This window comes from Colias philodice, chromosome 24 (genome assembly GCF_061535455.1).
Source record: "Colias philodice isolate Cphi_HAF_F1 chromosome 24, ilColPhil1 Martin Lab GWU primary, whole genome shotgun sequence".
In the NCBI taxonomy this organism is placed as follows: domain Eukaryota; kingdom Metazoa; phylum Arthropoda; class Insecta; order Lepidoptera; family Pieridae; genus Colias; species Colias philodice.
The window spans coordinates 7676243-7692530 of NC_143109.1; the positions used below are offsets into that span (position 1 = coordinate 7676243).

Sequence of the window (16288 nt, forward strand, 5' to 3'; positions counted from 1 at the left end):
AGCCTATAATAGTCTTCCTCGATGAATGAGCTATCTAACACTAAAATAATTTTTCAAATCGGACTAGTAGTTCCTAAGATTAGCGCGTTCAAACAAACTCTTCACCTTGCAAAAACATATAGGTATTAATAAGAGAAAGTAAAGATCTAAATCATGCAGAGAGAATTTCAAAGTTATGCGAAAATCGGTTTAGCCGTTCGAAGTTCAATGACAGACACACCTACAAGATATTATATAATAATTTATGTTAATTAGTGGCATTATACAATCTATAAATATTCAAACGTTATTTCCGTTTATATCTTTCCGCTATAAAATTGTATTTATGTAACAAGAAATTATACATATTAACAACTTTATTATGTCGTTCTTGAACTTGATGTCAATTTAAATATTATATATTATCTTTTCTTGGGTTCCGTAAATATAAAATAATAGGCGGTTTTCTTTTAAATAGTCCGTAACAATAGAAATTTCCAGATTTTCGTGCATTGTGGTCAATATTTTATAAAAATCTAGCGGCCCGCCCCGGCTTCGCCCGTGGTACATATGAAAAATAGATGTTGGCCGATTCTCAGACTTACCCGATATGCACAGAAAATTTCATGAGAATCGGTCCACCCATTTCGGAGGAGTATGCAGACTAACATTGTGACACGAGAATTTTATATATAAAAAATATACTTGAATCTAAAAATTACCATAAAATTTTAAATACCTAATGAACTTTTAAATACATCAAACTCGATTCAGCTGTTCTTTCATTTCCATTTCAACGAAGCGTTGTACATTTTTGTATTTATTTTATTTGTTCAGATCTTAATATATTTAAGATCGATTCATTCACGGAAACAATAATTAACTATTGCAAGAAACACATAATGATAAATTTACAGCTTTAAGCAAGGGACTTTTTGCATTATAATTATTTTCCTCATATTATCTTTATCCAATATTCTATGGATTTTATAGAAATTTTCCCTTTAATCCATCAAGGTATTTATGTTTAAACTTGTCTATGCTAATTATAGAAACTACAATGGGATGAATTTTATTTCCCAACCTTATACTTCTTGTGCTAAATAATGATAAACATACCTACATAATATTATAGGGACTTTCAATAATTTTGTTCGGCACGAAGGTTCCTCGATAAACAATTCATTGCAAAAATATTTTTTCAATAAGAATCAGTTTTTCCAAAGATTAGTTCACTCAAAGAAACGACCACGTTCTTTATAAATAGAATTCTAGTTATATTAAAACCGCGAAAGTTTTTAAGGATGTATTTCTATAAATACCGTATATAATGTCTGATATTTTTTACGAAAAATACAGATACATTATAGCACATAGACATTACGCGGGCATCGCGCGAGTGAAGCCGCCTACACCAGATAGTATTCGTATATAATATTTAACTGGTGATTCATAAGGATCATATAATACACCTGAAGGTGTAAACACACGTGACTTCACCGCAGATCGTCACCCATTATAACATAACCTAACTTAACACTAGCGCTATAACCTGCCAACCGCTAGAACGCTCGTGAGAAAGTTTATATCCTAACGAAGGAGGTCGTAAGCATATTAGGTCGTGTAACTACCACGAGAATCCAAATAATTAAAATAATACTTTTCACTGGTACGGTAAACGACAATTATTATTTTCTTCAAGAATTTTGAACACGCTTGTATGAAACCGACTCCTTTAAACGCGATTTTGACTCACTTTAAACGGACAGATTTAATTCAATTTTTGGTTATCAACAATACAATAACATAAAGACTGGGGCAAAGGTAGTTTTATCATAAATCTTCGTAAAACAGTACCTACACCTTTGATTTGATAAAAATCCGCACGATACTTATAGATAATGAAGGATTTATGAAAATATGATAAAAACCAAATTCATTATCATGACTATGTCTTTCTAATCGTCTTGTCGAGAGCCGGAAGTTTTCAAATCAATGCCAACATATGTAAAATAATAAATAAATATAAATATTTCGGGACAATTTTCACACACGGCACGATCTGATCCCATACTAACTTTTCGCTTGTGTTATGGAAACCAGATGGCTGATAAACATACATAATATATATATAACTAGCGGTCCGCCCCGGCTTCGCCCGTGGTACATATTTACGTTTTCTCTACATAAAAACCATCCTCGTACTTCAAGGAATATAATAAAAAAAGAATTATCGAAATCGGTTCAGCCGTTCTCGAGTTACCAACACATTTTGCGATTCATTTTTATATATAAGATATATAATTTTAAATAAAAACTTAAATGTTAATCACACAAATATTTGCCCCAGGTGGGGATCGAACCCACGGGCCACGACCTCTGGCTTGGAAGGCAGGGCTACTTCCAACCAAGCCAACCGGCCAGTCAGATTTGTGTGTCAATTTCAACACGATACACCCTACAACCTACATATAACGTGTATTTTAAAAATTTAATTACCTATTCCTATAGCAAGAAAACAATTATAAATTTATAAAACGGCTAGACTGATTACAATCCCTATTATGGTAAAAATCATTAATTCACATACTTATTCACGTTATTCCATTAAAGAAAGAGATTAAAGAGTAGTTAAATCTTAGTTAAACTCAGATTAAAATAGGATTAACAAGCTTGTTAAAATTAGTACTTACCGTTATCTTGAGTTAAACCTTTGTTTAATAAATGAACTATAAACTATGACTGTTTGCTCGTATGTTTTGTAAGCATTCGTTCAAACATACCTTTACAGAAGTTCACGGTATTTATGAAAAGCATACTCCCAATAGCGGAGTGGTTACTTACTCTAGGTAAAGACTATAGGGGGTTTGAGTCCCATTACAAGTAGAAATTATCGAAAAATATTGAGAATGAATATTTCGTTAAAGTTTTTATAATATTACGTTATGTACGTTATTTATTTTAGAAGTGACAAAGATAAATAAATATGTATAAACTCCGTCCTTATGTCTGTTTAAAATAAATATATTATATTAAAAATATTTAAATAAGGTAAATAATCTTTGCTTTGCATTTAATATTATATTCTTGATTTAATCCTTACTAATATTATAAATGCGAAAGTAACTCTGTCTGTCTGTCTGTTACTCAATCACGCCTAAACTACTGAACCAATTTGCATGAAATTTGGTATGGAGATATTTTGATACCCGAGAAAGGACATAGGCTACCTTTTATTGCGAAATATGTACCACGGGCGAAGCCGGGGCGGACCACTAGTACTGTATAAATTGATGTAATTCGAAAAATAAAAATACTATCTAAAATTGGCTAAGCAATTACTGGTGTATTAACACAGATTAATCATTCTAATTATAAAACGAATTAAATGACGATCGTTTCAATAAACGAGGTTAATTCATATTTTAATTATATTCAAACTTAGATCTATAAGTCAGAAAATTATTACTTCTAACTGCTAAAGAGAATAGAGTATGGGTATTTTTTTTTACGTGAACATTACAGATTATAAATATTTTAAATATTTAATCCCACTATCCTACTAATATTATAAATGCGAAAGTTTGTGAGGATGTGTATGTGTGTGTTTGTTACTCTTTCACGCAAATACTACTGAACCGATTACAATGAAATTTAGCACACATATAGAGTATAACTTGTATTAATACATAGGATAGGTTTTATCCCGGAAATCCCACGGGAACGGGAACTATGCGGGTTTTTCTTTGAAAACGGGGGGCGAAGCCGCGGGCGGGAAGCTAGTAGCTTATAAATTGTTTAAATTCAGTAATGCTATGACATCACAAAAATAATATTAATTAATAAATAATAAAAAAATTCCCCATTTATCTTATGTTACATATATTTATGTAAAAACCAGATGTGATTTTAATAGTTTTTTAAATACATTTATCTAAAACTTGTAAATTATTTTCCATGTACAAAATGGGTTTTATAATAAGCGTCGTATTTGAGGTCAATAGCCTTTTCAATTTGTTATTTGTTACAAGTAATTTACGGATTAATTTTCAAGCTATTCCAAAATTTTGTAGAAGATGCATATAAAATGACAATTACTTTGGAAAATTACGCAGGAAAATAGTATAATTTGTTCAAATTAGGTTGAAAACTACTGCACCGATCGGACATAATTTTGGCATGTCAGATAGTCACAATGATATAGGTATCCACTAAGAAAGAATTTTGATAAATTCTACCTCCAATGGGATACATTAGGGGATGAAAATTGTACCATGAAAATTTATTTTGACCACACAAGTGAAGCTGCGGGCAACGGCTAGTACAGATAATTTAGTTACAATGACTTGCTTTACCCAATGCCGTATTAAAAGGGGGTAGTGATTTATCCGTATTATCTCTTATCACATGTTACAAGTTAGTGATAAGGATGAAATTCCTTATCACTTGATAGCTAATAAGATTTGCATATGCATGACTATCACTCTAAAATAAAGTTATTGACGTTCAAAATAACATTATTACTTATATTGATTACTATTAAATCAAGATAATAGTTGTTAGATATATTATCTTACTGGGAATTTAGTATTATTAATTACTATCTTTCCGCTTGCGGCTTCGCCCGCATTTTCAAAAAAAAAACCCGCTTAGTTCCCGTTCCCGTGGGATTTCCGGGAAAAACCTAGCCTATGTCACTCAGAAATGATGTAGCTTTCCAACAATGAAAGAATTTTTCAAATCTGCCAAGTAGTTTCGGAGCCTATTCAATTCATACAAACAAACAAACAAACAAAAAATCAAACCTTTCCTCTTTATAATATTTGTATAGATGTATAGACTAGCTTCCGCCCGCGACTCCGTCCGCGCGGAAAAATTAAGATTTATTTTTTTCTACGTATTTTTCCGGGATAAAAAGTATCCTATTTTATGCCCAGGATAATAAGGTATAATTATACCAAGTTTCATCGAAATCGAACCGTTAGTTTTTACGTGATGCCTTCACATACAGACAGACAGACAGACAAAAAATTTTTTAATCACATATTTGGGTTTGGTATCGATCCAGTAACACCCCCTGCTATTTATTTTTTCAATATTTTCAATGTACAGAATTGACCCTTCTACAGATTTATTATATGTATAGATTATCATTGTTTTCACCTGGAAATTTTATAATTTTACATATTTTTCCGTTTAAATTAGTTAATCTTTAGTTATAGTTAAGTACAGTATGTTTTTTGAATTAATTAAAACTATCTTTAAACATATAAAACGTTACCCATTCGCTTTGCAATGGATTAGTTATTGCAATAACCTGTCTTGTTTTTATGATTGACGTTTCATGTGAGCAAGATCAGGACAAAGCTATGGTAGAAAATGGTAGTAATTTATCCATTGTTTACCTTTTATTTGTAAAGCCGTTACACTTTAGGTATTATATTACATACAATATGATAAATGTCTCTAGTCTACATTAATATTACAAAGCTGTTGAACGCGCTAATCTCGGGTACCTACTACTGGTCCGATTTCAACAATTCTTTCATTGTTAGATAGCCCATTTAACGAGGAAGACTATAGGCATTATATCATCACGCTAAGACCAATAGGAGCGGAACAATGCGGGTCAAAGAGGCACAGCTATAGTTAAAGATAAAAAGCTAGTTTTTTACATTTAAAGCACTAAAAGACAGACAGGTTCGTTTTTGGTTATACTATTACGAAACGAATACTTTTAAAACCAGTTCTTTAATTGGTTTATTCGAAAAGTCTGGCGAATTGAATATTTATTCACTTAAACTTTATATAAAGGTGTGTTGAAGGCTTTAAAATTTCAATTTTAAAATATTAACGATTTGTGTGGTCTCAATAACTTTAATTGCAGCTGAACAGATTAAGCTGAGTTTAAATAAAATGATAACACTGACGCATTTCAGATTTTATTACTATCGCGAAAATTTGGCGGTTTGGAGCGAAAATTATACATAAACATTTAGCATTACAGGTAAAGCGAAAAATAACAAAAGAAAAAACACAATCATTAGATATTTAATTATTAGTTAGTGTAAAATATAAATGAAATGATCTTTCATTAATAAGTAAATGAGATTATCCGTGCTTATTGCAATATTTCCTCATTCTATTATTTCTCAATGTATTTATAAGATTGATATTATCTACATTCTACACACTTACATAGAATAATAATAGCATTGTTTGTTTGTTTATTCCAATCTGCAGATTAAAATTCTTGTCTCGTATAAGTTCAAATTATTTTAGTTTTAGCTCTACTGCAACTGTAGAAAATACTAAAAGAATTTAATTGAAATTGAAATTACTAGCTTTCCGCCTGCGGCTTCGCCCGCGTTTACAAAGAAGCCACAGCCGCATAGTGCATATCGTATGTGTTTATCCAAGTTACCCTCTAAATTTCATTGTAATCGGTAATACAGTAACAAACATAAACACCATACATCTATCCTCACAAACTTTCGCATTTGTAATAACTAGATTTCCGCCCGCGGCTTCGCCCGCGTTTCAAAGGAAAACCTGCATAGTTCCCGTTCCCGTGGGATTTCCGGGATAAAACCTATCCTATGTGTTAATCCAAGTTACCCTCTATATGTGTGCTAAATTTCATTGTAATCGGTTCAGTAGTTTTTAAGTGAAAGAGTAACAAACATCCATACATCCATACATCCTTACAAACTTTCGCCTTTATAATATATAGTAGGATAGTAGGATAGTAGGATAGTAGGATTAGTAGGATATGTCTATTATTATTTAATTTAATGTAAAATAAAGTGTTGATAGTAATGTTATAAATAGTAAAATCGTAATTTTTTAAATAAATCTTACCTCCTAATTATAAATATAATCCCTGGATTATTACATACTTTAGACTTTAGGGATTAATAAAGCTTCTAACACCGTTATATTTGTTTTTTTTTTAGAAAATTCACCGTAAATAAATAGGTACGATCATGGTACGATACTATTGCACGCCTCATAAGCGAAGCGTTGAGGTGGGTACTACTGTCACTTCGCGCAAAACATCTGATTTTTCAAACTTAAAATGTCTTTATGTATCATACATTGCACTTGTAAGATAATACATACACACACATATTAAGAAAAACACTATTTTTAACGTTCATGATATTTTTGATGTCATTTTTGTTATTTAAACTAGTTAAAAAACAGTTTAAAAAAGTTCTGTCTTGGACGTCCGTGTGTCTGTATGTGCGGATCCTTTTTCTTGTTAACACGATAGCGACCGAAATACTTTACTAATCGAGTCTTTTTTTCTCTTACGCTTGAGTATGCTCAGGAATAGAACCCTTTCATTTTTCAGGGTCTGATTCGATGTGGTTTAATTGTTATTAAATAAACAAAAATAATAATTAATAAATATTTATTAAAAAAAAATTATGAGGCGTGCACTTTTGGATTTTCCAAATTATTTATATCTATGATTAGTTTTAAAATAAGTGATTTTCCCGGATTTTCCTTGTTTCAAGGAAATTGTAGCCTGTCAATGAAATTTATGAGTTTACAAGCCAATATGGCCTTAGATTCCAGACTGAATGACTGACTGATGTTGAGGATGACCAATATCCATATATAGTAAAAACAGAAGAATCTTTGTTTTTTCTTCCATACTTTCCTAGTAATTAGTCTTGATTATTGCAATACTTTTAGCAATGGTTATAAATGTATGAACTTCATATAGGTCGAGGGTTTGAGATAAGACGAGTGTGTAGAAACTTATCAGCACTATTCATACTGCTGCAATTTGTGAAGAAAAATATCGTGAGGAAAACGACATGTCCAGAACAGAAAGTTTGTCAAGGAAAGAGCGTGTGTGCCGAGCACACGTGTCAGAAGTGAAAATTCCTTGGCAACATTCATAGGCACCAAAATCGTCGCCTTACTTCATGGCGTGACGGTATTACCATGACGTGACTTTTTTTTTTGAATGAATTGAAACTATCCTAATACTAATATCACAGAATCACATCACACGCCATTGTTTCGCTTATTGACTACTTCTACAATATATTTACAATATTTAAAGAAAGTATCCCTAAACTTGTCCCCCAGGGCGGAAGGTAGATTCTCACCCGTCATCGCCATGCCCAATTTTTGCTCAATAGCATATCTATTGCTTGCAAAAATTGGGCACTCGAGTAACAGGTGAGGAACCGTCTCCTCTACTCCGGGCTGACATAGACACGACGGATTCTCCTTCAGCTTGAATCTGTTCAAGTAGTATGACGTGACTTTGAAACTTTACTCTCGACGCGCCTAAGTTTCACATAAAACGATAGATTCATATTCATTTCATATATAAAAACCTATCCTGGTTTTTTCCTTCAATATTTAATTCATTTTTGGTGTCCGACAAGGTCTATGCTCTTTAGCTAAGTCTCAGGTTCAGTGACCCGGAATAGGTGTTGGTCAGCGAAAAGTAATATAGATAGAAAGCAGTAGATAAATTAATATGTACATACGAAGTTTGTGTACAACTTGAAGTTACAGTCAACTCAAATTTAATTGTAAACAACTTCTACTTGAATCTATCTATCGCATATCGTTATCAGTAAATACAAGATTTTAAATGATAATACTCACCACCTGACTCTCTCATAAAATTTCAAATTAAACAATAATTAAATGAAAAAAATAATAAATATTATTCATAAAAATTCTCTACTCATATAGCCCCTTCTCTTTTTGATACTAAAAAACAATGTCTATCCTGTCCTATCACATATAACTTGAAACGGCTGAAATAATTCAAATGAAATTCAAAGAAAGTCCTTTTGAAATCAATCGAGCAGTTGTATGCATTCCACCCTATTATTACACCATACAAACAAACAAATAAACCACAATAAATACCATTGTAACTATCAAAGGTTGCACCATTTTTATCACTATCAGTCCAGTATTAACAAAGAGTTATCAATGTAATCGAAGTCATATCTTAAAAGCGTGGAATTATACCTTTGTCTTGATTTTGTAGTTTGTTGTTTATTTCTACACGTAAAAAGAATATAATCCATCTTATTTTTCTTGTGCAAGTTAATTTATCTGACAATTATTGTCTGTCTGATGCGGCCTTAATCCCTGATGCAATTTTGATAAAATTTGCCATGAAGAAAGTTAATGTTGAGTTCAAAACCCTTGAATGTCTAAAATTGAGCACAATTATATGTATAATTATGAAAAAAATTCTCAATCTGTAACTGTAACAAGCTCCAAACTGATGAGCGGCTTTTCATGCGATTTAGGTACACAATTTGACGATTCACAAAATAGTAGCCTTATCTTCCGAGGCGATCTCTACCAGCCGACACTGAAGGGTACGATCAAAGAGACGAAGCGTAGTATTAAATTAAAAAATTAAGATAAAAATATACATAGAAATGCGATTAGTCAGTTCCTCATAATAAAATAATTATCATACAATTCAAATATTTTCATAATCTTTAATAATCGAATTTCGATAATTTATATACAGGCGAATTATACACTGCATTGAACCGTCGATAAAATGTATAGATTATCTGTGCAACCAATTAATTGATTTTAATTACTTTCCTTAACGCCCTTTTGTAAAAACTTTTATAGAGAATCAATAAGAAACTTATTTGATACTAGCTTCCGCCCACGACTTTGTACGTGCATCCCCGTTTTTCCCCGTTCCCGCAAGAATTTCGGGAAATCCTTTCTTAGCGGATGCCTACGTCCTAACATCTACCTGCATGCCAAATTTCAGCCCGATACGTCCAGTGGTTTGGGCTGTGCGTTGATAGATCACTATATCAGTCACCTTTGAGTTTTATATATATATATAGATTGAAACGTAGTTTCCATACTATCTAGTATCTACGACTAATAAAAATTATTAAACACCTTGTACTTGGATAAAATAATATCTAATTACATAAATCCTATAATCATTACTCATAATTTGTTTACAAAATGTTCATTATACTGCGTACCTATCTATGTTAAATTCCATTCATTGTTTTTAATACAAAAAATCAAATAGACGAAGACATATTGAATAATCCTACTACCCTACTTATGTTATAAATGCTTGTTTGTGAGGATGGATGTTTGTTACTCTTTCACGTAAATACTATACTGATACAATTACAATTAAATTTGGTATATATAGCTGAAGACCCAGAATAAGACAAAGGCTACATTCTATCTCGGAAATCGCAAAGGAACGGGAACTATGCGGATTTTTCTTGGAAAACGCGGGCAAAGCCACGGGCGGAAATCTAGTATATTATATAGAACGTATTCTAAATACAGCTGTTCGCTTAGCAAAGTGGTTAATACTTTAAAACAATTAAAACTCATGATCAAGATTTCCTAAGTTCGAATCCGATGATTTGTCTGAGAAAATACTGTAGGGAGATATCAATGGGGGTAATTCTAAATACGTCTGCCCCATACCCCACAGGGGGTAAGCCTTCCAGAACAGTGAACACGTGCGTCAAATATACAAATAACAATAATCCATACAAATGAACTGATAGTGATTAAATGATAACTTTAATCCATGCGTGATATTAATGTAGGCACAATACATTTTTGTCATATTTGTTGTTGATAATTACCGGAACGACTGTAATAATTTTGAAAGGACTTGCACTGATAGATAAAATCTATAAATAGGAATTTCTACTGTTAGACTGACTCTACCCGGTGGTAATATTTGATAATTGTTAAAATATACGGGAATATGCCTAGCCGTTTAACTCTTATAGGGCTACCAGAAAAAAGTTTTATTAAAAAATATTTTAACATACCAAAAAAAAAAATGTCGCTAAAAATACCTTAAGAAAATTACATATTTACATTACATTAAACATGGTCGGAGTCGCGGTGCACGGCTAGTAGCATATAATTGCATAGCAACTACCGCCGGCGGCGCAGTGATAAGCGTCGGGCTCGTGTTTCGCAGGTAATTGAATACGTCTGTATCTCGTTGGTTTAGCTTTTTAAACGCAAATGTCATCTCTGAACGTCTGTACTTTAAGTTTATGTAATAGGGAGTCGAATTTACATGGCCTTATCTAAGTAATTTGCTAGGGTGTTCATTAGTTGAGTGAATAAATTAAGAACTATTTTTTGTTGCTACGTACAAAATATCATTTTTAGGGTTCCGTAGCCAAAATGGCAAAAACGGAACCCTTATAGTTTCGTCATGTCCGTCTGTCCGTCTGTCCGTCTGTCCGTCTGTCACAGCCGATTTACTCGGAAACTATAAGTACTACAGTGATGAAATTTGATGGGAATATGTGTTGTATGAACCGCTACAAAAATATGACACTAAATAGTAAAAAAAAGAATTGGGGGTGGGGCCCCCCATACATGTAACTGAGGGATGAAATTTTTTTTTTCGATGTACATACCCGTGTGGGGTATCAATGGAAAGGTCTTTTAAAATGATATAAAGTTTTCTAAAAAACATTTTTCTTAAAGTGAACGGTTTTTGAGATATCAGCTCTCAAAGTCGTAAAAAGTATGTCCCCCCCCCTCTATTTTTATAACTACGGGGTATAAAATTCTAAAAAAAATAGAGGTGATGCATGCTAATTAACTCTTTCAACGATTTTTGGTTTGATCAAAGTATCTCTTATAGTTTTTGAGATAGGTTGATTTAACTGTAATTTATTATATTTGCTGCTACGGAACCCTTTGTGCGCGAGCCCGACTCGCACTTGGCCGGTTTTATTTTAAATACCTATACAAGTGCTTTAAATATAAAAACATCAATGTTAAATCCACATTAAAAACAGACCAAATATTATTTCTAAAGATTGAATAAATTTACTACAAAACATAATTTAAGCGGACGTCACACAATACATACTTACTACAAACGAAAACTGAATCACTATTGATCTAGTTATTTAATACGTTACACCAATACAAATGAGCTCTTTGTTTCACAGTCAAAACTATCGGCCATCTTGCCTGACTAATTAGGCGGAAGCTAAAACTACGTGTGACGAATAAAAAAAACTGTTTTCATACATCTATTGTATACGTCAAAATACCGGTAAAATTGCGACAGACAATGAAAGTAAAAAATACAACAGGTACAAATAAATAAATCATTATACTAATAATAATTTATATTAATAAAATTTGTGTACATTTTTTCCATATTTTAAAGTGAAACTTTTATTACATCGTCTCAAACTTTTTGGTCTGTGTAGCGCATGTCGCGTGTATCGCGGCTGCCGAGTAGGTATACCTACTCGGCAGCCGACCGACACGCGACATGCGCTACACAAAGCAGTGTTCGGAACCGTTCGAACAGTTTCACTTTTACCGTGGTTCCATAAAACCACACAACATTTTTTTTCATTAGTCCCTCTCCTTCAACTTCGTCTTCGTTTTTGAGATAAAGCCCTAGGTTCTAATCTAGTTTATAAGGAAGCGATTATAAAGAGATTCCTCAAAATTTTGTTACTAGATTAAAAGTAGCAATATTCAAAATACAACATTGCATTGATATCACAATGAACAAGCCGTATCATGTAATTGATAGAATGGTTAAGGCGCTTTCAATACCATCAAATATATCAAAGAAAATCCTGGATAGTTCCCGTTCCCGTGGGGTTTCCGGGATAAAACCTATACTATGAGTTAATCCAAGTTACCCTCTATATGTCTGCTAAATTTCATTATAATTGGTTCAGTAGTATTTGCGTGAAAGAGTAACAAACATACATGTATACATACATCCTCACAAACTTTCGCATTTATAATATTATATAAATTTGAAGCCTTGATAAATCAAGATCATTGCAAAGATATACAGCTATTTAAAACCCATATCACACATATTAACAATGATAAAACGAAATATAACCAATTGTACATCGGCTTTTTGCAATTATACAAAATCAATAAAATCAATAAAATCATTATCGAACTCATTATTCATTATTAATTATCTAATAATTACAGATTATTATTTCAGGACTGATGAACTGAATGATTATAAGTTAAAAGGAATATATTTTGCAGCAATATTTTTTGTGGTATTTATTGTAGTAAGTGTTCATATTAATTATAGCAATTTTTTTAAAACACCCATAACAGCTAAGGGCGTTGTAATGTGCACGTATTTAATTTTTTTTGTCAATAAGTTCTATAATATTTTTTATTTAGTAGATTTTTAGAAAAAAAAGAGCGCGCTAAAACTATCACTACGACAAAACATTTATGCAAATGTTTATTTAAATAATTTATTTATTAAACAAAATGCACATCGATCAGATTCTATTGTATTAAAATTGATACATCAAAAACTTTTGTTTTATATTATGTTTAAAAATTTATAACAATAACATACTTAAGTTAAAGAAAACTTATTCCACTTGTTAACTTAGTTAAGTACCATTTTTTTAATGTCATCTTATTAACTGGCAACCCTGATTCCTTTACGCGCCATACAAACATATTTTAAAATATCCATAACCTTATTACAAAAATTAAAATTAAAATTACTATGTACATGTAATACGTAAATAGTCATGAATAAAACACACATGATTTATTTATTCATTAATATAATATAATTAATCTATTAAATATTTGAATAAATGTATCTATAGATAAATATTTAAAGTTACTAAAATGAAGTCGTCTTATAACACAACTTATAACTGAAGAATGGCTGATCGGGTTTTTATAATATTTGGTTTGTGTATTTGTGTCCGCTTAAAATAATATTTTTTTACTTGCAAAAGAGTTTACCGGGCTAGCTATTCCGCAAATTTTTTATTACAAATTTTAACGTTTTTTTTTAAATATATTTTATTTTTTATAATACATATTACATACCTTATGATACACGACGGCGGTAATCGTTTCAAAATCCGTTGCGCAGTTATGTACTTATAAGATTAAATAAGCCACACGTCAATTATACCTACTACTACCATAGATAAATAATATAATAGCTACATAATATTATCTAAAATCTAAAGTATAAAAATATAGGTAATGTATTCTTATGAATTTTTATTACTTTAGAGAATTAAACTGATAGCTGGATTAAATTATTTGATTAAATTACGAAATTGAAGACACCATAAATAATATTTATTTAATATTATCGCATTATCGATTAATTTATTTTACATTTATGAAGATAATAGGTAATATAATGCCATATGTGTGTTTAATTTGGATCTATTAATTATATAATTTTATCGTTTTTTAATTCTTTTCTTTGCAATTGCATTGTTCGATGTAATTATAAAAATAAAATTATTAATGCTTTATGAGAAAAATTGCATAGCTTACATAATTGTATTAGTTCTAAGATAATTTAGTTTTTTCTTAAATTATTTAAAATTGCTGTGATAAGAAATCATATATATAAAATGGTAACGTGCGAAGTTTCATTAGATATTATTTTGCAATACACAATAGTAAAAGTTAAAAGTTTAAAATAATTCTTAGTAATTTATAAGCCCTTCCTTTATTTCTTAATTACCTATGACTAAACTTTCAGAATTAAATTTATAATTAAGGAAAAAAAAAAATACGCAGCATTCATAAAAGACGAAAGGCCTCTCGCATTAGATGTTTTTTTAGCATATTCAAAACTTGAATGATGCCATTGTTAGCCGATCTATTGTATTTACAGCATTGTATGTACTTGTTACCTGGGCCATTCATAAACACATGTACCTAATTGTGTCTGACAGAATTCCGCTAACAAATTCAGGTAAGTTAAAATTTCTTATAATAAGGTTATTTTAAAAAATATGTATAAACAACTACAAATTAAGACGGAAATGCACAAAAAATCTAAAAAAAATAATAATTGAAGTTATAATTATAATCTACGTAAAAAAATAAAAAAAAAATACTCACTTGCAGCGTTCGTGGGATCTTACAACTAATATCACAGGATTTTACACACACTATAATATAGATCACTTAAAAAAATATTTACAAAATATATACACCGTTTTACCCCATGCATCTAACACAGTAAAGTTACATTTCTGTTATTTATCACCACGTGTTCACGCCGCGGCGGTTGGTCGCATACTGACTGGTTAACATAAGCGCGCGGTATAAAAATCAGGTGTACGATAATAATGAATAGCTCAATCAATGGTGATAAGAGGTAAGTGAGGGTTGTGCCAGACGGAGGACCGGTTCTGCCCCCGGTCATTGCTCGCTCGTGTGAACTTAGACATGCCGAGTTCATCTGATTTTAAGGGCTGGCGAGCGGAAGTTACGGTTGCTACCCTGGCAAAATTCGAATACGTTCCTCACGAATATATTTTTTTTAATTTTTATTGTTTTACTATATTAATTTTATAATTGAATGGTGGCAGCCCTGCAGCTGATAGTGATTTAAGTTATTTCTAATATTTATTGTCATTTTCATACATATTAAAAACGAATTATTAACTATAATCTATATCTTTGTGTATGTAGTTAGTCTACCTGCGTAGTTATTAAATAAATCTTACAGGAACGACTTACACGTATGATATTTACTTACGATACTTTGTATGTCCAATGAAAATTCAAAGGTTATGTTAATTTGATTTGTATGTGTTTCCAATAAATAAAATAAAAATAAATACATAAATAAATATTGAAATAAAAACTGTAAGTACTTGTTGATTTTATTCGTTCAAGATATTCAAGAAAATTTAATTGTTTAATCGATACCCAAATTTTCGCCTGTCTCTGAATAATAGTTGTAGGTATATCTACTGAACGAATTCATATATGTATGTACCTACAAATTGGCATCATCCATTACCAGGTATTTTATAAACTATTGCGATCTATAAGTTCTTAAATTATATGTAATATAATAATATGGTAAATGCTAAAAATATGTAATGACGATTCAAAAGTGCTTCTAGAAGAAGTCTAATTGAATAAATAAATGTTTGAGTTTTGAAGTTCATTCGGTATCGGCTTGGTTGGTTGGTAGTGGCCCTGCCTTCCAAGCCAGAGGTCGTGGGTTCGATTCCCACCCGGGACAAATATTTGTGTGATGAACATAGATGTTTGCTCTGTGTCTGGGTGTTAATTATCTATACATATAAGTATTTTCGTTCGTAATCGTGCCGTGTGTGAAATTTGTCCTGAAATATACGCAAAACATTCAGTTGCTAGGAATATTCATAACGTCACTAAAATATCAATATACCTATGTACAATATAATGAACTTGGAATTAAATACTGTACTTTTGCAAGATAAGACCAGAGTAAGCGGCTGCATTC

The 16288-nt window shown here is 31.3% G+C and overlaps 1 protein-coding gene across 1 annotated transcript in view; it reads right to left on the reverse strand.

The window, feature by feature from the left end:
- Window positions 1–16288, reverse strand: part of LOC149477803 (solute carrier family 41 member 1-like) — a 97182-nt gene that overhangs the window by 49928 nt on the left and 30966 nt on the right. Inside the window, exon 2 of the mRNA XM_089710080.1 lies at window positions 14908–15091. The gene's annotated coding sequence lies outside the window, so the exon portion shown is untranslated. The remainder of the gene's footprint in view (window positions 1–14907; window positions 15092–16288) is intronic.